Raw genomic sequence first — 25426 nt, 5'->3', positions numbered from 1 at the left:
GCTGAATCACCACTCCATTGTTAATCTGTTATAAACCTGACTCCGCCAGGTCCACAGCAATATTTATGCTGTGGTTGGAAGCCTCCTCCCCCTCACGCATCAACAGCATTGTTTCCTTTCGGTGTTGCTCTGGCAAATGTTAAAGAATCGGGGCCAGCCGTTGCCACATCTCACAATCATATCTGGCCATGATGGCCAAGGAATTTGCAGCCGTTACAATTGTAGCCCCCAGCCGTCAAGACCTTTCCAAAAGTGTCCTGCTTCCTGGCCTCACTGTCCGGAGGCGTAACACATTTATTTTGGCTCCTGGCCTTACGGCTGGCAGCCGCCGACACCACTGACTCAGGCAGATGCTGTGACACCAGGCATCTAGGTGTAGACTCCGGAGCCTTGAATCTTTTCAAGGCGACACTTCACAGCCGTTTCTGAAAACTGGTGCCGCATCATGTGCAGGCCCTCCTGCCACACGTGGTCGAGAATCGGCACCAAGAAGACCACCTTCCTCCGCTTGCCCATATGGTCGAAGAGGAAGCAGGCCTTACATTCCTCTTCAGGCGCCAGCCTACATGCTTTCAACAACATAGCATGGAACGCCCCAAGATCATTCCGAGGCAAGGGTTGAGCAGAACTACGGTGCTGCTCTGCATCCCACTCGTCATCCCTCGGTGGTGACGACGATACAGTAGAAAGGATGTCCCGCGGAACACTCAGGGTCCAAATCAGGAAGCTAGCCTTCAGGATGAGACCGTGGACCACCCAACCCCACCGGCAATGGTAATGGCAACCGTGCCGGAAGAGACTTCCTAGGCGCCTCACCAGGCAACACCTCGACCACAGGCACCGGCAGACACGGAGGAGGAAAAGGAGGAGGCAACCTTGCATCCAGTTGCCCCAACAAAGATTGAAGCATAGACAGCACTTGCAACGACTCGGTACACAAAAGGGGCTGCTCTGACGTCTTCAATTCTGGGGTCTACTTATTAGTACAGTACTGCTAGATTTATTCTGGCATGTCACATATATGCATGGACACTCTAAATGAAGTAGAGCTCATGGAATTGAGAGATTCAGACAAAAATAGATGTAAATAGTATAGCTTTTATTTTACTGTTTAATTTTTTGAGTGATTTTTTTAGTAGTAAAAGGTTCAGTCCATTAAGGGTAGTTCTTAGTATTGACAAGTCCTTAATGTGACTGAGTTGGCAACTTTACAAAGCTAAAACAAAATCATGCTTCGATATTAGTGTAGAACCACCACCTATAGTGACAAGTGATAGTACAGGTACTCAATACAGGACAACCAGACTGCAAACAGTGAATAGTATGACAATTGGTTGTATGTATCCAGGCTAAAGGGTGACCTAACACGTGGTCACTGTCTAGATCTGAATCAAGAGATTGGAGGGACCAGTAGAGTAGAGAGTACTGGTCCTTAGACGTTTCGGCAAGGTGCCTTCATCTTGGGCCTGGAGTAGGTCTCCCTGGGCGGCGGCAATGCTGGTCAGGTCTTAAAATTGCTGCATCAAGGATGTGAGGCAAGGAATTGATTGGTCTAAACTTCTTAGGTGTGGCAGCAGGCTGTGAACAGCTTGCTCAGTGTCCTCATGGTGGGGAGTCACTGGAGGTGGATGCTTAGTTGTGTGGCATCTGTAAGAAGTATGGGGGGCCAAGGATGTGGTGGGAGCTTGGTATCCCAAAATGGTTCCTCAATGGCTGCTATCCTGGAATTGAAGTCCGGAGCAAATGTTGGTTCTCGTCTGGAGCTAACACTGGCTGAAGCGCCGTGTATAAAACGAAGGAGTGTCGGCACCTCCAGTGACTCCCCACTGGAGGCAATGGGGCCCAATGCTTCTTTGCAGGGGGTTCTGCCGCCACTCGGCGATGTTCCGTGGACTTCTCCGCTCTTCCCAAAGACTGGCTCCCCCGGCACGAACCCACCTCAGAAGCCAGGTACGTGCCCTCATTAAGCCAACATATGAGCCGTTGATTACAGTCTTTCAAGGTCTTCTGCGAAAAAACCCTGACATATTTTGCAGGTATCCGCCGAGTGATGGGGTAGAGACAGTAAAGACAGTAAAGACAGTCCATATGACCAGCCCCTTCATAGACCTACAAGCCGCAGGTAGCACAAGGCCGAAAGAGACAACTTCTGGGCTACAGACGACATCCTAGCCCATGATACCAAAGCACGTGCAAAAACAAGAAACACAAGGTGATCCCAACAGTTTGGAGACGGTTGAAATCTGAAGGGAAGCACAGGGGCAGGGCTATTTATACCAGGTGTCCTATTGGTGGGGCCTAAGCAACCAGAAAGGACGTTGATAGGACACTAAAGTGTCAAAGTTTTCCATAGGAAAAACGCCAAGTTAAAGCTACCGAAGTTTCCCAGCCTGACGATGGGGAAATATTCACAGCATGTGAATCCATGAAAGATCCAATGCTGGAGAATTGAAAGGGCCTGTAGTTCACGGATTCTCCTTATTGAGGTGACTGCCAATAGGAAGGCGGTCTTGTAAGTGAGTGCTTTGAGGCTTGCCTTGTGCAAAGGCTCAAAGGGAGACCCTATAAGTCTGGTTAGTACCACATTTAGGTCCCATCCGAGAGCCGGGTTAGAAATAGGGGGATTCATTATTTAAACCCCTTCCATGGAAGCTTTAATTACTGGGATCTTCCACCACGACACCTTTCGCTGGGACATGGTATAGGCTGAAAGTGCAGCTAAGTGAACCTTCAGGGAATTAAAAACTAGACCAGTCTAGTAGGTGAGTCAGGTATAGTACAATATGCGTAGGATGGCAGTCAATGGGGTTGATGCTCTTGGAATTGCACCAGATGACGAAGCGTTTCCATTTATTGAAGTAGCAATGTCTGGTGTTAGGCTTTCTTGCTTCTCCAAGTATATCCATGCATCTCTGAGGAAGTTGGAGATGCCCGAACGCTATGACGTCAGGAGCCAGGCCGCTAAATTGAGAGTCTGCGGGCATGGATGAATGGTTTCCCACTTATCCTGAGATAGCATGTTGTATGGGCAAGGTAGTTTCATCGGAGGAGAGAGCCATCTACATTAAATGGGAGAACCAGGGTTGGCGGGTCCACATCGGGGCCACCAATATCATGGTGACTGGTTCCTGGTGCATCTTGTGCGCAATCTTGTTGGGTAGGGGATCCAGGGGAAAAACGTAAACAAATTCCCTGACCATGTTATCCAAAGACCGTTCCCCTCAGATCAGTTCTGAGAGTACCTGGAGGCATAATCTGGGCATAGTGAGTTCTCCAGAGTTGCTAACAAGTTGATCTCCGGGAAGCCCAATTCTGCGAAAAAGTTGGAGACGATGTCTTTGTGTAGTCGCCATTCGTACTGTAAGGGCAGTGGGAAGTCTCTGCTGAGCACGTCTGTCAGAAGATTGAGTTCCTCTGGAACTTATTGAGACAATAGGAACATCTTGTGTTTGAGGGCCCATTTCCAAATGTTCTGCGACAGTTTGGATAGCCCTGGAGAGCGAGTGCCCCCTTGCTTGTTCAGGTAGTACATAGCTGTGATTATGTCTGTGAGGATCAGTGCGGTCTTTCCCTGCAACTGTCTGAAAGGCCTTCAGTGCTTTGAACACCGCTAACAGCCCCAACAGGTTTATGTGGATGTGTCACGACCCTCGCCCAAAACACCCACTGGCAAACCCATTGGCCAGGTGGAGTCAGGACTCGGGCCTCTATAGCCTGGCATCCTCTTAAAAAACCCTCCTGGGGCCAGTCCTGGCGCCTATGGCACCAGGCTCATACACCATGAAAAACAATGTACTTGGGAACTACTTTATTGTGTTGTTAGCCAACATGGAGGCATCCACATAGCTTGGTTCCTAGGAACCAAGCTATGCAGTCTAGGGTTTTGGGTGTGGCAGCCTAGGGACTACTTTACCTGGACTCTTGTTGGGGCTATTTAAACCACACCCGAGCAAGACAACACGCTTCGCGTTACTTTGCAGCTTGCAACGTGATGCTCACCGTGTCCAGCTATTCCCTCGAACCTCGGAGAAGCAGAACCTGCAAGGAGACAAAAGGAACATCATTAGCAGCAGCATCTCATCTGCAGTCTTCATCTTTAAACACTCACAGCTACTGAGAACAGCTTCCTCGAACCTGCACGCCTCCCGGACAGAACGACCTGAAAGAGGAAGATAGAGGCAACATCATTAAAGAAAGCAGTAGAGACATTTACAAATTACGAACTGCTCAAAAGGCTTACCTGGCTGGTCGCCTCTCGGCTGGCACCACTCCGGACATTCCACTCGCGCTGAAGAACACTGACCTACAAGGAAAGAAAACACAGGTTAGCAAAGGCAAGACTTCGCAGCACTGCGCATAGCGCTTACTTACCGCATCATAGCACTCTTAATGCGCCATCATTTACCAGCGGGGCTCAACCAAGCCAGTTCGCCGCGCTGAAGCTCTGCATACCTAAAGGAGAAAAAAAAAGACATTTTAAACAAAGAAAGGCATGCAGGATAACAACAAAACTAAAGAACAGCAATAAGACCTACCTGAACAATATCAAACGGGCCGGCGTCAGTGAAGTAACTGGACCGCACTCGCCCATGAAAGACAACGTGCCCCTGCAAAGAAGGCAGGACTGCGAGCACGCCTAATTCTACCACAAGGTGAGGAGAGGGCGCCAGAGGGACTGAAATCATACGGGGGTGGAGGGAGGATACTTACCCCAGTCGGTCAGTCTTGAACACAGTCCTTTATTTTCAGGCAGAACCTTCCCCGCAGACCACATCAGGGAAAAGCTGAGAAGCATACCAGCGAGTAACCCGGCTGGGTGGCGTCCCTGTGGATACCAGGTGAGCGTAAACAGGATGCTACTGCTGGGGACCAAACACTGTGCGCAGTCTGCTGAAGGTGAGCCCCCCCCACCCCGTGAGGGGGGCATCAGTCTTGAGAGTGGCTTCTACTGCAGGGGTGGTGAAGATTTTCTTCTTTCAGAGGTTTTCCCTCAACCACCACTGCAAAGAGAACTAGGGCTGCCAAGACAACCACTAGATCGTCCCATTGTCCGCTGGCCTGACACCACTGGCTATTGAGCCACTCTTGAATCGGGCGTATGCGCAAACGTGCATGAGGAACCAAGTAAATGCAGGATGTCATCATTCCTAACAGTCGCATAGGCCTTGCGTACCGTCATCTCGACTGGCTACATACTGAGGGATCTGAAACAGCATGTTGTGAACCCTCTCATTAGAGGGGAACACTAGGCCGTCTTCTTTGTGCCCCCAGAAACTGCTATACTTGGCTGGTGTTGAGGATGGATTTCTTCTAGTTTATGGAGAAACTCAGACTGAATAATAGGTCTATCGTCCTTTGGGTGTTTGACAGGCATGTTCCGTAGGAGTCCCCGGTTATGAGCCAGTCGTCTAGGTAAACCGGGATAGATTGCCTGCACAGGGGGAGCTGCTGCAACTGCCAGCACCTTCATGAACCCTCTTGGGGCCAAGGCAATGTCAAAGGGAAGGACCTTGAACTGATAGTGTTTGTTCTCCATCATGAACCTTAGGTATTTCCTGTGTGCCGGCAACAATGAAATATGAAAGTATGCAGCTTTCATGTCCACTGTTGCCATGTAATCCCCCTGCGTTAGTAGAGGGATTACCTCTTGCAGCTTTACCATACGAAACTTGAGGTTTGACAAATTTGTTCACAGGGCGTAAGTCTAGAACAGGGCGCATGGTGAGATCCTTTTTGGGTACAAGGAAGTAACACTGAATAAATACCCTTGTTTACCTGTAGAACGGGGACGACTTTGAAATAACCGTGGGCGCTGTTCTTCAGCCTGCACTGGTCTGGGAATCTTCTCCCATGTGTGTAAAAATGAGGTTATAAGTCCCCTGACCGGGGAGGAATGAGAGGGGACTCGGATCTGTGAGTCTTTTCTGACTTAACGCCAGGAAGCCTCTAGGGGTGGCATTGGAAACCCTGCCTTTCCCACAGTGCGGTCCTCTAGGTGGATAATGATTTGAGGCAGTGGACCCTTGACCTGAGGACCAATTGTTTCCCGTTCCATATTGGTTATGTGGGGATCATCAATAGGACGGTCTGCGAAAGGAGCCGCGAGAACTCCCACCTCGCTGCTGAAAGGGCCTTTGAGTGATCTGATTTAACCATTTTTAAAGTCTAATGTTCTTTTTTCGGTCTCCAGCGCCTCATCTACAGCTTTGCCAAACAGGTTGGACTACTCCACCGGTTTGTTGAGACGCTTGTGTCTCGGGTTTGAACCCTGAGTTTTTTAGCCAGGCATGTCTTTAAAAGGGTGCCCTGGGCCAGAAACCTCCCTGCTGTCGCCACAGTGTCTAGGGTGTTCTTAAGCATATTATGATTAACTTGTCTACTGTCTGACACCACCGAGAGCAGATGTGAACTGACTGGTTCAGGGACTTCCTGCAGGCCCTCTTGCAGCAGGTTCCACTGCACATCACAATAGCTGACCAACAGCGTGGTATTGTTGGCAGAATACGCTGCTGCAGTAGTGACTAGTTTTCCTAGGGCATACAGTTTCATACAGTCTGTCCGGTGGTGCCTCACCCGTGGACAAAGGTACCCCAGCTCTTGTAGTGACTACGAGAATCGAGGGTGGCATGTCCCTGAATATAGAGGTGGCCTGTATGGGGATCGGGAGGGGACGAAAAGGTTTCTCCACCTGAGGGTTCACAGTCTGTGTCTGTGAAGGTGTCAGTAAAGGGGCAATGCGCCTTTTAATGGAGTTTAATAAAAGGTATAGCCTGACTGCCAGGTGGCTTCTCCTTTAAAATATCCTCCACGCAATCGGAGTCCTGCACCGCTTCCTGCGTGGCTATTTGAACATTTTCTGCTGCCTTCTACAGATACCTGAAGGGGTTAGTGTACCCCTAACACTATCCTTCCAGATGTGTCTGCAGCATTAAGGAGTTTGTACTGTGTTTACCCTCTGACCAGCAGCGTCTTCAGTATGTGACCGTAAGGCATCAGGTACCGCATTTAGTTCTTCTACCTGGTCCAACTGTGCCACGTTAGAACTCGCCATGAGGGTATGATTAGCAATCCTTATCTTTCTTTCCCAAAGCATAAATCCTGCTCTCCTTATCAGGAGGGGCTTCTGAGGTGGCTATGGGAGCGCCTGCCCTCTTGCATGTAGTAGTGACTACCAGAGTCTATTTTAAGGTGACCTCTGATGTAGAGGGGATCGGTTGAAGCTGGTTTAAAGCGCTAGAGATCTATGTATGCAATTCTAAGCAGATCCATACACCTTAGAAATATGTACACACAAACATGTAGAGTACACAGGTCGTACTGTAAGCATGGAGAACCTAATAATTTGTCATACTAAAACCCTGAATGACCCTACCTGACAGGGTAATGGCTGAAAAAAACACTAATCAAAGACTTTAGACTACCTAAAGTTGAAATACTTGCCTGTATGTATTTTGGGGTGGGGCCAAGCCTGATTTGCATATGGCCTTTCCCCTTCTGTAATGGCTTGGCAGGCGAAGAACAGTGGTCTGGAGAGTTGCCCAGAGCATTGCCAGTGGTTAAGATTCATTCTAAACCTTCCAGCCATCACCTCTTTGTTTTTGCTTTGTCACCCCGAGTGGGACGGGTATGCCCAGACGTGGGTCCCGTGCCTGCTGGGCCTAGAGGCCCAAGCTACTCCTCACTGATGAGCCCCAACAAGGGCGAAACATGTTTGGGGATGCTTGTGGTCTCGTGCAGAAGGGATGTGGCCTAGCAGTTCGGGCTGGACTGCCCCTTTTGGGGTGGGGCCAAGCCTGATTTGCATATGGTCTTTCCCCTTCTGTAATGGCTTGGCAGGCGAAGAACGGTGGTCTGGAGGGTTGCCCAGAGCATTGCCAGTGGTTAAGATTCATTCTAAACCTTCCAGCCATCACCTCTTTGTTTTTGTATGTAACCACCAACCTTCTTACTAAAATATAAAGTGTGTTTTCAAATACTTCAGTACAGATATTCTCTAAATTAAAAGTGGCTCTGCACTTCATACAATTCTAGTCCATCCCAAGAACTAACCTTGATCGCTTGGCCACAAGTACAAACCAGTAAGCCAAAAGGTGGTTAAGCATAGTATTGATGCCTAGGTTCAGAGGGTAAAAACAGTAAGGTAACTTGGGGCCTACAATTATCGAAGTTACAGTAAAAATAGCAAAATAAGAGCAGAATAAAAATGAGGTCAATAATAAAACAATATTAACTCTCCATTCTTACAAGTACACACTATTGCAAACGTTTTTCATGTGTAGCCAACAGCAGGACCTGAAAAGTATAGACCCACAGGTTGGGCAATTTGTTTCATATATTGTAGCAATAAGCTACAAAAGCCAACAGTCTAGTATGTTGCAAAGGATGAGATTGCCATTAATCTCAGACCCTTAAAGCTATCGGTGAGATTTTAGTAAAGACACCATGCACATAAGCAGAGACCAATTTCAAGGCGAATTGGGGCCCGCTGACAGACCAAGTTAAGATTGTAAGAATTGATTAGGAGAACAAATCCAAAGTTCTGTGCCACAACTTGCAACAGGGATTCATTTTTCAGGATAGACTGAAAGTACTGGGTCTAGAGTAAAGCCACAAACAATCCACCAGTCTTTATTTTTGTATTTTCTTATTTCAGACCAAAATACTATTTTCAGTGACAATTCAACAGTCAAAAAAAGAAACCTCTAAAGCAACAGACGGAAGACTTCCCCTATGGTGTTACTAATGTGGGCCTTTGATCAAGGTTTTCGGAGTGCTTTTATAATTCAATAAAGGAGCATGGAATGGTTGTGCTATACACTCTTCTGAGCTGGGATGAGGCAATCGATTGATTCTCCTTTCTCCAAGTACTTTTCCATATCAATCAGCAGCTTAACGCCATCAAACACCATCTCTACCAGTTCCACTTCAGAGAAGTCCAAGCGATCCGCATTGGAAAGGTCGAACACTGATCCCACTGTAGCAGTGTCAACACCACCTGTGTCACGTTTATGGAGTCAGACATTTCAGGATGTCTCCAAACTTTGCATGTTTTCGCAGCTTTGGTTTCACTTAACGGCACGGAGACCAGTGCGCCAAGGTTAGACGGGCAGTTGAGGAAATAGCCAAGGTGCTCGTTCCACATGAACTGGTAGCCTTTTGTTTTGAAGAGATTTTCAATCTTGGTGAACCCAGTGCAGAACCCTTTCAAACACTTCCTTCACGTTACCTGCTTGCTGCATGGAAATCACCCTCAAATGCTCCTCTTCATTAAGCCATACAAGGAAGGCTTGGTGATCATTGTGCCAAATTCCTCTGGCATCTGGCCAATCACGGGCCATTCCAGAAGCGAGCAGCAGACAGCCTGAGGGGAGACAGGCTTGTCGAAGAGGAAGTGGTCATCGATATGCTGTTGCTGCCCTTCATCAGTCATGCTCTTCAGGGCGTAGTACTTCTCTGCAAGTTCACCATCCACACTGGCAAAAGCTTCAACTGAAAGTTTCTCAACTGCTTTCCTCTCGCAAGCAGTGAGGGGGCAAGCAGAAACCATGGATACTTCTGCCAGTGTGGACACGTGAGCTGATTACATAGTTGGGGTCCAGGTCATCACACTTCAAGTGCGCAGGATTTAAAATCAGTCTCGTTTCTCAGTGGGGCAGTAGCCGCCAGGTCGGTCCTAGTTGGGATCGAAGAGTGCCCTGTAGACATCGCACTCTTAGTCTCCGGCCACGCAACCCCACCGTCTTAATAAAGGGGTGACCTGGATTGTCAACACCGGTCTGCATGACATCAACAGTGAAACCACTGGGCATCCGGATGACCCTCAGTTCATTGCACAGGGCTACGGTGAGCACCTTGGCCAAGTGGTTGTTGTGGGCACTCAGGTCGGGGAACTCTTCCTCCACGGGGAACTTCAGCTTGTTCTCCTTGCTGGTTTCGAGTTGTTAGGTGGGACGTGTATGTGATGAATCCCAGCGGATGCCATGAGTCCACCTCAGCCCCCTTCTTGAAGTGGTCATCCACCTAAGTCTTAAGAGCACCCATCACCTAAGCCAGTATGAAGGATTGATGGTATGTACGTGTTGGGCAAAGTTTTTATGTAGTACCCTCTGGGAACACTACAAACAACTGACTACAGGTATAGAAAACCCAACCTTTGGTATAAGCTACTACACAGTTTTCGTAGCGTGTTGAGCAGCCAGGCTGCCCTCAAGAGGGGTCAATGTGAGCTGTAGTGGAGTTACACAGAGATCTACAGTTACAAGTAATCAAATAAACTTTTACACAAGGTTTCTTGAATAAGCAATTATTAATTTATCAGTCAGTTAAAATAAACCTTCAGAAGAACAAGTTACTTTCTTACCTGGTAACGTTCTTTCGATGGGATGGTCCGACGACGTATTCCATATCTATGACATGTAATCACCACAGCTGTGCTGCTTCGGAAACTTTTCCGGCGTCTGCGACCTGCGTCGATTACGTCGATGCGCCGACGTCAAGGACCTCCTCCGACGTCCGACGTCATCCGATGTGATAAGTAGGACGCACAACGCCCGTAGCCTCAGTTGTAGTTTTTTCCCCCAGAACGTGTGACATAAGTCAACTGCCAGTCAGACACAAAGCCTTGCGGAACGTAAGCTGCAATCGCAAAAGAAATTCTGCAGCGGGGAAGGCAGGGCGGGAGCGATATGGAATACGTCGTCGGACCATCCCATCGAAAGAACGTTACCAGGTAAGAAAGTAACTTGTTCTTCGAGGGGATTGGGTCCTCCGACGTATTCCATATCTATGACAGACTCCCAAAGCAGTACCAAAACAAGGAGGAGGGAAAGAATTTAGAAACAAATTAACAATAGCCAATCAAATAGCAGAGCAAAGGACCGCCTTGCCAAAGGCCAGATCCTGCCCTCTGATGGAATAGAGGGAATAATGCCGTACAAATGTATGTACTGAAGCCCAGGTGGCTGCATCACAGATGTTGCGAATAGGAACACCCCTCTGCAGCGCAGTAGATGCAGCCACACCCCTGGTAGAATGGGCCCGCAAGCCAGCCGGTGGGTCCTTACCCGCCAAGCGGTAACACTCCGAGATGGCCAAAATAATCCAGCGGGACAAAGTCTGTTTCGTCACAGCTTGCCCCAAACGCTTTCCAGCGTAACCAGTAAAGAGTTGATCGTCCACTCTGACCCGGGACATGCGTGAAACATAAAAGCTTAAAGCTCTCCTAGGATCAAGCCTATGGAGCCTCTCCTCTTCCTTACCAGGATGCGGAGGAGGATAGAATGCCGGAAGAACAACCTTCTGGGCCAAATGAAATTCCGTCACTACCTTCGGAAGAAAAGAAGGACGAACACGAAGGACAACCCTGTCCTTGTGGAAAACAGTGAAGGGTGGCTTAACTGAAAGTGCCTGTAACTCACTCACTCTGCGAGCGGAAGTAACCGCAACTAAAAACACTGTTTTCAGAGTTAACAGCCTCAAAGAGCAAGAATGTAAAGGCTCAAACAGAGCACCCATAAGAAACCCAAGAACAAGGTTTAAATCCCAACCGGGTACCAGGAAAGGTGACGGAGGGAACACATTAGTGAGCCCTTTTAGAAACTGTGAAATTAAAGGGATCTTAAAGTAAGAACACTCATCAGACGAGCACTTAAAGATGGACAGCGCCGCCAGGTAACCTTTAATGGTACCCACTTGCAAGCCCCTGTGGGCCAAAGAAAGCAAAAAGGACAGAACCATAGGGATGTCACATGCAAAAGGATCCACATTCCGAACTCTGCACCAGTCGCAGAACTTACGCCAACGGCAACGGTACAGAGACTTAGTTGCGGGCCTTCGGGCCGAAAGCAACACCTCCATCACGTCTTCAGGGAGGTCCCAATCCCTATACCTCAACCTTTCAGAAGCCAAGCGTGAAGGTTGAGGGATCTGACCTCTGGATGGAGAACCAGACCCCCCTCCCGTGAGAGCAGATCGTCTTGGTAGGGAAGACGACGTGGAGGGCAGATGGACAAGTCGAGAAGGTCCGGGTACCACGTCCTCCGAGCCCACGCCGGAGCAATGAGGATCATCCGGGAACCGAACTTCCGTAACCTCCGCAGCACTTGCGGGATGACGGGGACTGGAGGAAACGCGTACAGCAGCGGGAATGACCACTCCACCACGAACGCGTCTCCTAAGGCTCCTTTTGGAGGAAATTCCCGCGAGCAAAACCTTTCGCACTTCCGGTTGACACTGGAGGCGAAGAGATCCACTTGAGGGGTCCCCCAAAGGGCGAAGATCTCCAGGAGAATCTCCTGAGCCAACTCCCACTCGTGAGAGATCGCGCTCTGCCTGCTCAGAGCGTCCGCCGTCACGTTTTCGACTCCGGCCAGATGAACTGCCGAGATCGAAACTTCCTGCTGGATGGCCCAGAACTCGAGCTGCATCGCCTCCCTGCACAGAGGAAGTGACCCTGCCCCCCCCTTTTTGTTGAGGTAGTGCATGGCCACCGTGTTGTCCGTCAGGATCAGGACATTCTTTCCTCTCACAGTCGGCAGAAAAGCCTTCAGGGCTAGCCTGACGGCCCTCAGCTCCAACAGATTGATATGGAGTCTGGACTCCGACGGAGACCAACGACCGCTGACTTGTCAGCCCGTTGGCATGAGCTCCCCATCCCGCGAGGGATGCATCCGTCACGATCGTCACCTCCGGCCAGGGAAGCCAAAACGGAGCCCCCTTCATCAAGTTGCCTTCGACGGCCCACCACAGAAGGTCCCGGGCGACCGAGGGCGGCACCTGAATCGGGTCCGACATCCTGCCGGAGGACTGTGACCATTGCGTCTTGAGTGCCCACTGCAAAGATCTCATGCGCAGGCGAGCCTCTGGCACCAGAAGAATGCAGGATGCCATGAGGCCGAGCAACCTCAAGAACTCGAACGCTGGGAGCGTCTGGGCATGCTGAAACTTGTGCACCATCTGCTGAATGTGAAGAGCCCTCACCTGGGGAGGAAAACACTGCCCCAGGGAAGTGTCGAGCACTGCTCCGATGTACTGGAGCCTCTGTGTTGGCGTCAAATGGGACTTCTTTAAATTGAGGGAGAAGCCCAGCCTGTGAAGGGAGTGGCAGGTGACGGACAGATGATCCAGGACTTGCTCGGGAGAGCTCCCCCTGATCAACCAATCGTCCAGGTAGGGGTAGACGTGAATCCCCCCTTGCCTGAGATGCGCTGCCACCACCACCATGAGCTTGGTGAAAACCCTCGGGGCGGAGGTCAATCCGAACGGCAGGACCCGAAACTGAAAGTGCGAGTCGCCAACCGCGAACCTCAGGTACTTCTTGTGCTTGGGATGGATCGGCACATGGAAGTAAGCATCCTTGAGGTCGAGTGACACCAACCAGTCCTGAAGCTGAAGGGCCTGGAGGACTTGAGAGAGAGTAACCATCTTGAACTTGTCCTTCCTGAGGAGTTTGTTCAAACCGCGCAAGTCCATGATGGGTCTCAATCCCCCGTCTTTCTTGGAAATCAAAAAATAAGGGGAATACCATCCCTTGTTCCTCTCCGCTACAGGCACCAGTTCTATAGCGCCTTTCTCCAGCAGGGCTTGAATTTCCTGCGCAAGGAGCGGATCCGGACACTTCAAAGAGAGGTTCCCCGGTGGATTGTCGCGAGGCCTGTGCCGAAAGGGAAGACAGTAGCCGTGGGCTATGATCTCCAGAACCCAAACATCTGAAGTAATGGCTTGCCACTCTACAAGATGCTGCGCCAGCCTTCCCCCAACCGGCGAACCATGGGACATGGCCTCATGACTGAGTAGGAGCGGCTGCGGCGTTACCTGAGGGCAAAGAGGCAACTGCCCGAGCGGCCTTGGCACCACGGGTACCCTGTCGTCCACCTCTGGTACCCCTGCGTTGGCCTCTTTGACTGCCAGCCCCTCTCGCTTTACTGAAGGACGAGTAATAGCGAAAGGAACCACCCCTCCACTGCTGTCCCCTAGGACGAAAAGGCGGAGGTTGGCAAACTGCAGCGCCCAACGACTTCGCTGCAGCTTTTGAGGTCTGCAACCTCTCAAGGCTCTCGTCAGCCTTGCTGCCAAAAAGGTGTTCACCGTCAAAGGGCATGTTGAGGAGCCGGGACTGGACATCAGGAGCAAACCCCGACTTCCGCAACCACGCAAACCTGCGTATCACGGTGCTCGCCGCCATGGACCTACTGACGCATTCAGCCAAGTCCAGACCCGACTGAACGGACTCACACATGGCATCCTTACCATCCTGGACCATAGCAAGGAAACCATCCCATTCATCCCCTTCGGGAATATGTTCAGCCGCTAACGCAACACAGTTCCACAGAGTGTGCGTGAAACGTAACAAGGCACAAACGGAGTTGGCCGCCTGAAGCGCCATACCACCAGAAGAAAACACTTTCTTCGCCCAGCCATCAAAACGCTTGTCGTCCCTATCAGGAGGGATGGTAGGGTACGACGCCTGCTTTGCCGGGGCCGTGGCCGCCTGCACCACCAAACTTTCCGGAGTGGGGTGCCTGGTCAAGTAGCAGGGGTCGCTACTGGCTGGACGGTATTTACGCGACAAGGACTTGCCCACCGCCGGGAGACTCTCCGGAGCAGTCCAAGCCGCCGCCACCCTTCTCTGTAAAGCCATATGGAACGGCAGTACCGGGTCAGTTGGGGGACCAACATCAAGGATGTCCGTCAGGTCATCCTGCACAAACTCCCCTGGGGGAGCAGACCATCCCAGATACTCAGAAACCCTAGCCATAAGGCGCCGGTACGAGGAATCGGCATGGGAGCCAGGCTCAGGCCTACAAAATTCCACCTCCGGAGAGGTGTCCAGTCCACTGGCATCATGCAGAGACTGCCTCAAATCGTCAAACTGACTATGGCCCGAGACAATGTCATCTGGCACCTGACGAGGAACCAGGCCATCAGAATCCTCATCCGCCTCTGAAATATATTCCAGGTGGCGAAAAGAAGGCACCCGAGAGTGCTTGCTCTTAGCCAGAGCCTTCCTAGGGGGTACACCCGAGACACGGGGCACCTCCGACGCGAAAGGCGTCGACGGCGTCGAGCGAATCGGCGCCGTCGTCGAGAAAACCGGCAACGACGCCGAGAGGGTCGGCGTCGAGGAAATCGGCGTCGACGTCAGATGCAGCGCCTCCAGTATCGGCGGCGTCGACACAGCCCTCGAAGCCGGAGCCCCGAGCGTGTCCCTCGACGACCTGATCGTTGACGGCTTCGACGACTTCCTCGGAGCCGGAGCCTCGAGAAAGCCTGTCGACGCCCTCGACGCCTTAGACGTCTATGTCTTCCTCGAAGACATCACAGGTGCACACGGTCTCGATCGCGTCGAGGACCGGGACCTGGAACGGGTACGGCGAGAACGAGCCTCCTTGTCCGAACGGGACCTCTCCCGCGACTCGTGCCGACCACTCTTGCGAGCGGTGGCTCTCGACCTCTCACGGCCGACCCCACTCGGGGGCGCGGACGGTTGAGTACCCTGCGACTCAAGAATCGCCAACATCTTCTTCCCGAAGGAAGCCCATTCCTCCGGCGTCGCACGGCTGGTGGGGTAACAGACGTGCCGGGCAGATTCCTCTGAAGAGGACCTGGAAGGCGACCGGTGTCGGCGCTTCCGAGAATGCCTCGAAGAGGCTGAGGAGTGGCGAGACCGACTCCTAGAAGAAGACCGACGATGACGCTGAGAGTCACCCCTCGAATCATCTGTCGAAAGCCCCGCCGACTTCGACTTCCGGGGCTTGGACACCCGACCTACCGACAATTTCTTCTTACGTTCGCGTAAGGCCTTGGACGTGAGCGACTGGCAGTCGATACAGTCATCCGTGTCGTGGGCCTCCCCGAGGCACCAGAGGCAGGCGTCGTGCGAGTCAGTCACCGACATCTTGGACCCACACTCCCCGCACTTCTTAAAGCCCGGACGCGGGTTTGAAGACGAAGTGGAAGACATCGTCCGAAGGAAATTCACAAACGAACAGGTTCGAAGAACCAGAAATAACAGAACTCCAAAGAGTCGAGGCTTAGAACCGAGAAACACGAAGCAACACGTTCGCGGAAAAAACGGAACTGAGGCTACGGGCGTCGTGCGTCCTACTTATCACATCGGATGACGTCGGATGAGGTCCTCGACGTCGGCGCATCGACGTCATCGACGCAGGACGCAGACGCCGGAAAAGTTTCCGAAACAGCACAGCTGTGGTGATTACATGTCATAGATATGGAATACGTCGGAGGACCCAATCCCCTCGAATGGAGCAATATAACAGTAACACTCAAATACACTTCATGAAATACACACTCTTAATATCTCTAAATCAGTAGGTACCCTTTTGGGATGGCCCACAGACACTACCTACACCCTCAGATGACTTCAATTGCTAGGGTGCTGGGGACATTAATATCTCACGGTTGCATTTAGGATCATATAGTAATAAGTCAAAGGACAAGGTTAGACCATACAATAGACCACAAATATTCTTAAGCAGGCAATTACTTTCGGATTCCCCCCAGGCCCCTAAGAAGAGTCATTCAGTACAGTAGGCTAGGCCAAAGTCAATGGGCAAAAAGTATTATATACGATGAAGCACTACTGGTAGGTACATGAAAAGGTCTTTGCACAATGTTTTAGAAGTCTTTGAAGAAAAGAAGAATCAAATGTAGAGCCACAAGCTGATTAGACGAGTAGTAGAAGATGCAAGCAACTCTACAGCAAGAGGTAAGACCTCTTAGACTTTGTACAGTACTTTTTAAAAAAAGAAAAGAAGCAGCAGATGACTCCTGTTCCTGTGCAGCTCTGCAGATCTTAATGTTCCTGGGTCTCAGTCGTGGGCACAAGAGGACGTCGGGGGAACTCCTGCACTGGGGCGGTTAAAACTCGCAACCGGCAAAATTCACATTCAGTGGCCACAAATAGCAACATTGCAGTTCCTGGCTGTCGAGAGGGACTTTCCTTGCTTCTGGGGTCCTGCACTATGTTTGGGGGGGGCTCAGGCTCAGTCAGTCCTGCTTCCTGGGAGTCCGGAGGATCTTCCTGGAGCTCTAGGCCAGCTTAAAAGCAACAAACAATCTGGTGTTCCTCTCCCTGGCTATACGGTTTTCAGCAGCAACTCAGGAAATTCAACCAGCTCCGCGATGGATGTCCAGGTGGCTTACTTTGAAGTGGACTGGTGCCACCAACTCAAAGGGAGAAGTTCTTTCAGGGGCTTCACTGTCGATACGAATTCAGAGGTTCAGCACAGCAGCAGGGCTTCACCGGGCAAACCAACGGTCCAGGAGTTGCAGCAGGCGTCCTCTTCAAGTTCTTCTTCGGTTCCTTCCTCCAATGGTCGACTGCCTTCCAAGCCAAACGCCTTGCCTTTTATTCAGTTCTCTACCATTCATTCCAGCCTAGCTGTCAGTCACCCAGCAGGGTGGCTATCCTTGCCGGACAGTCAGCCGGCCAATCACCACAGAGAGCATTTGGGTCTCCGAGGAGACTAATCACGGAGTTCGGGCACCTCCCTCACTTCCTGCCTAAGACACCCTGGAGCCAGAGGCTGGCTTTTCTTGGGAATCCGCCAAAGGCAAAGTGAACAATGGGACCAAACCTGGTTTGGCGCGCAGAGTAATTCTCAAGAAGGACCTTTCCACAAAGAAATGGCGAAAAAAGAAGACCGGGCCATTTTGACAAAAATGGCACCCATGGGTGCTTTACTGTAGTTGCAAACGCAGCCCACAGTAAATTCACACCACGGTAGTTAAAACGAAACCACTGCCACCAGCGATTCAGTGAGGAAAGGGTTAACAAAAAAATGTTACAAGAAGCTAGACAAAGGGGATACTAAGTAATCCCTCCAGCACCCTATTGTAAGATAGTGTGTGCTGGGTCTAGAAAGTTACACATGTAAGCAAAGTCAATTTCACTTTACTGCTCTTGGAAACAGTTTAACCAAGAGAAGGTATGCAAACCTTTGGGAAATCTGAGACTTCCCTGTGTCACTGCACTAAAGGTGCTGTGTGACGATGTAAAATATGATGCCTATGGGGTTTGTCAGGCTCCATAACCAAAAGAAAGTGTTCAACAATCACAAAAATACATGAGGGGGGGAGTGTGTCTCCAGGTTAAAAAAATAAAGTCCTCAAAATCCATCAAAGTTGCTGGGGGTCTCAAAGGTGGAGGGAATTAGCACATTTCTGAGAATTCTCCCTAACAGTAAGCAGGCCCCAATGTAAAAATGCTCGAAAAAAAGAATCCCTAGATGGTAGAATGACTTAACCCACTTTAGTTTCCCTCCCATCACAGTTAATGAGGGCAATCTTTCATTCTGCAGACCTACGTGTGTCACAGTGCTTTACCTGCGTTTAGGCATAGGTCGAAAATAGCCTTATATTCCACATACCCATTGACCAGCACTTGTAAGGCTAGTGTTGTGCGGACATCATATGCTAGGGCAGAAAAATTCCGGCCATCTGTTTTTGGTGAATCTGGAGTAATTCTATACAATGCACTGTGACAGTGTCAAGAGAAATGACCCCATCAAGGGGGAATAGGCATCCCAATCTACCTTGGCTACGAGGCCTACCAGAGAGGTTTCAAGAGCCAAGGATGCCTGAGGCAGAGTGAGGGAGTTGGAAGTCCATCTGTCCCAATCACCATGTGCCTGGCTACATTTGCAAAGTACCACTTTAGATCATCCAAATCTTGCCATACCACATGCTCGCCAGCGTTAGTTGCTTTTCAGGACCACCAAGACCAGAATCCCATGCGGCAGAGAACTGAGCACACAGCGTACTTGTGAGCCGACAGTAAACAGCAAGCCGGTGGAGCGTCCCTCACGGTAGACAGGTAATTAAAATGCTAATCCTACGAAGGACATGAACTGTGGTAAGGAACTTGGGTTGCAACTCTCCATTGTGGCACACCTTCAGACTCGCATTCGAAAAAGTACAGAGCTTAATTGGCATTTTAATCTTTCTCCATCGCTGTAACAGAGGCCCTGGGCATAACAAGTCAGAGGTTGGCCTGAAAACGAGCAGAGGCTGACAGTCAATGGAAGGGGAGGAAGATCAAAGGGAACAGGCAAAGCAGCTTGGGTGAGTCCAAGGGACAACAGCGCAAGCAGAGATACTAGATCAGGCATGTGTGGGGGGAGAAGGATGGCATAGAAGAGTTACAGAAAGCCTGCTCAAGGAGAGTCTTGTCTGGTAAACATAAAGGCAGGGTGAGAAAAGTGATTTGAGGGTGAATGTGGAAGATGCAGAGTGTAGTGGGAGAGAAGAGAAGAGGTATGGTAGAGGAAAGCGGCAACATCGGCACAGAATTGGAGTGTAGAGTGCAGGGAAGAGAAGTGAGGAGAACAGAAAAAAGGGTAAGCAAGTAAAGAACATCCGGTTGAGAATGGTGTGAAAGAAGGATCATGTAAGGCTTCTGGGATTAAGGAGTTACCCAAAGTTATATAAAAAGGGTGGCCAATATGCATCCCGGTCTGATTTCGCAGGTTGATGAAAAAGCAAATCAGATTGCACAACTGGTCAAAACGAACCCTGGCAGATAGGGCTTAAGAGCAATTGTTTCCATTTGCGCTGGTTAATGCAATCAAACACTGACCCCCCGGCCCATGAACCCCAGGTAATTAGTGCTCATATTACCCAAACTACATCAAGAATGAGTACAAGATTCAAGGTCCGCTTCATAGTTTCCACTTCCTCCCAGAATGCAAACTCTTATCAGTGTGTATAGCCCAATCCCTCACTATTGTAGATCATGCTGCCAAACCATTTGGCTGATGAATCAAGGGAAATATATAGCATTTACGATCTTTTCGATCACCCTTGACTATGTTCATAAGAACTGCTCTCTTACAACTCCTCAGGAGTAAGCGTTGTGCAACAATTACATTAAAACTGTTAGTAAACACAGAACCATGTTATTGTATTTAAATAAAACCGGTGAGGGGGGGGCTAGGCAGGGGAATCAAAATCTGTGCCGGGTTCTTTACAACTTGACAAAGTTTGAATACGACTGAATTCTGAAGAATTGTTGCATGTACATTTGACCAGCCTTCTATATCTCAGGGGGTAGTAATTGGTCTCCAAACATTTCACCTCTATAAATCTCAGATGGGCGCATCAGGTACTCCCAAGATTGAGATGTATATAGAGGTAAAATGTTTGGAGACCAACTACTACCCTGAGCTATAGAAGGTTGCTCAAATGTACAGGCAACAATTCTCCAGAATTCAGTCGTGTTCAAACGTACAGCTTGCACAAATATTTGCCAATTTTCCCGTTTTCAGGCCTTTAGGCAGTAAATAAGGAATATATTATATCCCTTTAACTTCCGTTCTCCAGCATTGGTCTCTTTTATAGACTTGCATGCTGTTGAATAGATTGTAAAGAATAAAAGCATTAATAAGCATACACATGTATTTCAGGAGGAGGAAGATTGCACACCGTAAGCAATCAGGTTTAGAAAGACTGCCTGTCCAACTCCTCCGCAGAGCATCTTTCAATGCAGTAAAACTTGAAGGTGTGTCTAAACCTCCACTTAGTAACTCTGAAGATGTCCGACAGCAGCACTCCTTCCAGAAGAGTAGCAGTAAAAGAATGCTTTCGTAAAACAATGCACAGGGCGGACCAGGAAGCATCCGGTTAGCAAGCGAATGGCAGAAAGCAATATACAAGCAGATATCCCTCTGAAAATGGAAGCTTTAGGACTACTCCGGAGCAGCTAGCCGCAAAGGCAACAAAAAAGTTGCAATGATTTTTTAAGTCTTGGTTCGATCAACAGTGCTTTTATTACTCCAGGGAGTGGAGCATGTTCAGCAGTTGCCCTTGGAAAACTGAATAGGACCGGCATGACCACGGACTCGTGGTGAAAATGAGGATAGTACCTTAGGCATAAATATAGGATTGGTCAACAGAATTTGTGTTTGTGGGAAAGGTAGGCAAAATGGCTGCGGGGAGAGCGCCTGAAATTCACCTATTCTCCTGGCTGAGGCGATGGAAAATACAAAGGCCACCTTCCAGGAGAATACTAGCCTTATTCATTGGCTCGTAATGGGGCCCCATTTATCAGGAGGGTGAGGGGGGCGTTCGGTTAAAAAAAAAAAAAAAAAAAAAAAAAAGGAATCCTGGCGTACAAGAGGAAAGTCAACTCAAATGTGTCACCACTCCACAACCACAGCCATAGCCCCATGGATGTGCACAGGAAATGGCAGCAAAATAAACATTGATGGAAGAATGAGCAAGACCGCTGGAAGTAAGGCAAAATTTGCCTCAGTTGGAAGTAAAGAGCATCCACCCACCCTGTGACTAACACCAAACCTCTTCCATTTGTTATAACAGGAGCTGGTGGAAGAATTACAACCTTTGAGAGGGCATGCATGTAGTTCTGGGACATATTGATGTGGTTGAATTCTAGGGCGGTAAGAGGCAGGCTGTGAGGATGACACGTTGTGGAGTACCTTGCCCTTGTTCCTGGAAAGCAGGTTGTGCACCGGCAAGATAGCAAGGCCGACAGGAGAGCGAGAAGCTCCCAGAACTGTTGGCCACGCTGGTGCCACAAGGATCAGTCTGCACAGCTACAGTTTGGCTGTGTAGAGGACTCTCGGGGCGATGGAGAGTAGAAACATTGAAAGAAGCATATAGAAACTCCGATTCCACCGAAGTGTGAACATATCTCCCTGGGTGGCTGAGGGAATCTGCTGGTGAAAAAGTTACAGAAGTTCTTGGTGGTGAACAGTTGCACTTCTGGCTTCTCCTATGTTCAAAAGTGGGATGCGACTTGGCTTTAGAGAAACTCAAATTCATGGCTGGAGTATAGCTCTCTGCAGAGGGAACCGGCAACAAGGTGAAAAGAGGGACCAACATTAGGCTCAGATGATGTTTTCGGATGTTGAACATAGTTGTGTTGTCAGTGAACACATGCACCATTTTCCCTGAAGATGGTTCAGAAAAAAAAAAAAAAAAGAAATAAGACTTCAAGGCCCAGTATACTGTCCTGGCCTGGAAAACATTGATATGCAGAGATTTTTCCTCTGTGGACAAGGGACCTCTGGCGTGAATATTGGGAATGGAAGGTAAATCTACAATCTCATCTGACAGCAAATCTTTGCAGAAGCTCCTCCAGCTCCCAACAGCGGATACAATGATCTGTAAAGAGAATATCAACCCAAAACCTGGTAAAATAATTCAAAAGGCCAAATAATCACTGCACATCTTTGCAAGGGAAAACAAGGTTTATTGCATGCAAAAAGGTCTTGGGTGGTCCCATATAACCAAACTGACAGAGCTTGCAAATACCCGTTACAGGTTATATAGCAGTAAACTGCAAAATCTGAATAGGTTACAATGTTATCACTCATTGACTAACACCTATAGAACATGCAACTACCTCCCTGTAGTCCCTCGCCGATTGGTCACACCAACCCATTCCCCCAGACACGTGGCCCACTACATCGTCACCATTGAATCCAGGTACAGGATTGGTTGAACATAGAACATTAATAAATCAAGACCGTGATGTGCACCCCTCCAATCCAGACATTCGAAGTAAACTGGCGAGGGCAACTCTGCTTTGATAAGACAATAGGCCTTCTCATTATACCAGACGCCATGGTGCCGCACACAAGCTGCATCCCCGACCTTGTAATAAATGTATTGGCATCCCCCTCTGTCCCTCCTATCCCAAACGTTCCAGACAATGCCCCCCTTATCTACTTCAAACCCAGGTGCCCAGTTATGAAGTGACCGGGGAGCAGCTCTGTAGTCTGCATTTCAGAGATTTGTTTATACATGTTCTTGTAATCCAAATAAGATGGTCACTCATGAAGACAGTAGTGCTTTAAAGGAATGGTTCGCCCAAAAAATGTTATTGCCCAAAAAGATGGGCAATAATAAAACAAATAATACTCGCACTTTTTTTTAAGTTCCTATGTAAAATTGAGCAATTGAAGCTCAAAATTTACAAAAGCAAACACATGGGGGCATCCATTTTGTGAAATCGATGCCCGCCTGTGCTCGCTTTTGCGGCACTAATGAAAGAAATGCCAGCCAGCTGTAGTAAACAAAAGCTACCACTCGGTGGCTTTTCCTTCATTGGTGCTGGGACTTGCAGGACGGAGACCGGAGACTACAGGCAGAAAAGCAGCAGCTGCATCTCGGTATGCTATTTTTAATTTTAAAAAAGCACTAGCTGCGTTTTTTTTCCTAAGTTTTTATGTTTGCGGTAGCTTTTGAAGCTACCGCAAACAAATACAACGTTATTGTGTTTGAAAACGCTGCGGTTTTTTTCTAAGTTTCTCAGGCTCCTCAGAGCCAGAGGAGCCGGAGAAACTTAGAAAGAAAAACAGCAACGTTATTGAAACACAACCGAGTTGTGTTTCTGCCTGCCGTGGCTAACACTTTGGGTCTTCGGTGCTCCCACAGGGGAGCACCAGAGACCCAAAATGAAAGCCAAGGCAGGCAGAAACAACGCGGTTGCGTTTGCATGCCGCGGTGTTTCTGCTTGCAGCTGCTTTCCCATTTGGGGCTCTCGGGCTCCGCGTGGGGGAGCACGAGAGCCCCAAATGGGAAAGCAGCTGTAAGCAGAAACACAACATGGCCGTGTTTTGAAAACGCTGCAGTTTTTCTTTCCAAGTTTCTCAGAGGAGCCTGAGAAACTTAGAAAGAAAAACCAATGAAGGAAAAGCCACCCAGTGGTAGCTTTGGTTTACTACAGCTGGCTGGCTTTTCCTTCATTAGTGCCGCAAAAGCGAGCACAGGCTGGCATCGATTTCACAAAATGGATGCCCCCATGTGCTTGCTTTTGTACATTTTGAGCTTCAATTGCTCAAAATTTTACATAGGAACTTAGTGCGAGTATATTTGTTTTATTGTCCATCTTTTTGGGCAATAACATTTTTTGGGCGAACCATTCCATTCCTTTAAATCTTCTCGCCCGTTGGCATCACAAAACCATATGCCCCAGTTCCCAGAATTTGTCCTTCAAAAGGGTGGATCCCTTCCTGCTCTCACCACAGAAAACATTTTATTTGCACCACATCCAGGCCCTGCAGCAGAATACAATTGGCTTTATCTATGCACCGCAGGTGCCTCAGACCTCTGCTTCTTGCGTTCATCATGTGCCCTTAACACCCAATATGGCAACACTTATGCCATGTTAACATGCTCAACTCACTTCCACCACAGTACCTTTCTGACTCCATCTTCCACTTGTTTCAGCTCCTCCCACGTACCTCACTACAAATTTTGGATACGACAACTAAACAAAGGGCCTATAATACTGCCCCATCTATAACATCTGCTTCCCCCCCCCAAAATGAAACGTATTAGTTTTTACTTTCGAAGAACAAAGAAACATGTTTTAACCACGAAAGGTGAAACAGTACACACAAGTACAGCATCGCAGATCAAATAATTTCCAGTATTCTCAGATAAAAACCTTTCCAGCCACCGTGCCCCCATATGACAAGTTACACAGTACCCTCAATCCACCAGTCAGGGAATGTTGCTAGGGCTTAAGATTACAGGCTACGCAGATCTCACCCATCTCCCTTATGTGGCAATGTATTCCCCCCCCCCTCCTCCTCCTTACCCCACCATCATTCCCAGCCATTCTTGTTGCACTTCGGTGCCCATTTCACCAACTATTTCAGTGAGTTTCTCCATCTCGTATAGGTGCCTACTCCCTACCCCCATCATCCATTCCCTCAGCATCTCAGGACTCTTCCAAGCCCTGGCCAATGCTACTCAAGCTGGCAACAGGAGACCCCGTACCATGTGACCCCCAGCCCCTATGTCCACTGTCCCCCTCCTCCAGCCCGAAGAGGACCAAAATTGGTGTCAAGGACATCTCAATCCCCTCTAAATCGCTAACTATGGATAGGGCCTCACTCCAATACATCTGCACCTTCGGGCAGGACCACTGTGCATGGCAATAGGTGCCCATCACTCCACAGTTCTTCCAACAATGCAGGACCACCCGCGATACATATGGGCCAGTCGCACCAGGGAAAGCTGCCGCCTATGAAGCATCTTGACGGCATTCAACCCATGTTGGGCAGAGATAGACACCCTTTTCGTCAACACATGGCTCCCACAATTCCTCCGTCACCTCCATCTCCAAGTAGTTTTCCCACTAGAGTCTAGCCCTCTGTTCTGCTAATGGAGCCGCCTCCAACTTAGAAATCCTTCCCCCTTCAAGACCCCTTTCCACCAACATGTTTTCGAACAGGATAAATTATCAAGTGTCAGTCAGGGCTCCCATAAACCGCAGAAACAAGAAGTGTGATCGCGACCCCATACCCAGTAGTTCTCCCAGTATGTATATAGTATGCAACCTGCCGCCCTCCCATAGCTGGCACGCCCCATTCAACCCTGCTTCATACCAGTCTTGAGCCTGCTCCAGTTCCAGCAAGCATGTCCCCAGTAGTGG

The 25426-nt window shown here is 49.3% G+C and overlaps 1 protein-coding gene and 1 pseudogene across 2 annotated transcripts in view; both read right to left on the bottom strand.

The window, feature by feature from the left end:
* The window catches only part of LOC138582171 (gametocyte-specific factor 1-like), a 933223-nt gene that overhangs the window by 859882 nt on the left and 47915 nt on the right, over window positions 1–25426 (bottom strand). The gene's annotated exons all lie outside the window — the stretch shown is intronic.
* Window positions 8811–24660, bottom strand: LOC138582301 (creatine kinase B-type pseudogene; annotated as a pseudogene).

Source organism: Ambystoma mexicanum, chromosome 3q (genome assembly GCF_040938575.1).
Source record: "Ambystoma mexicanum isolate Mex_15411 chromosome 3q, UKY_AmexF1_1, whole genome shotgun sequence".
Classification (NCBI taxonomy): domain Eukaryota; kingdom Metazoa; phylum Chordata; class Amphibia; order Caudata; family Ambystomatidae; genus Ambystoma; species Ambystoma mexicanum.
The sequence above is the reverse complement of the archived record's forward strand: the minus strand, read 5'-3'. Positions and strand labels throughout refer to the sequence as shown.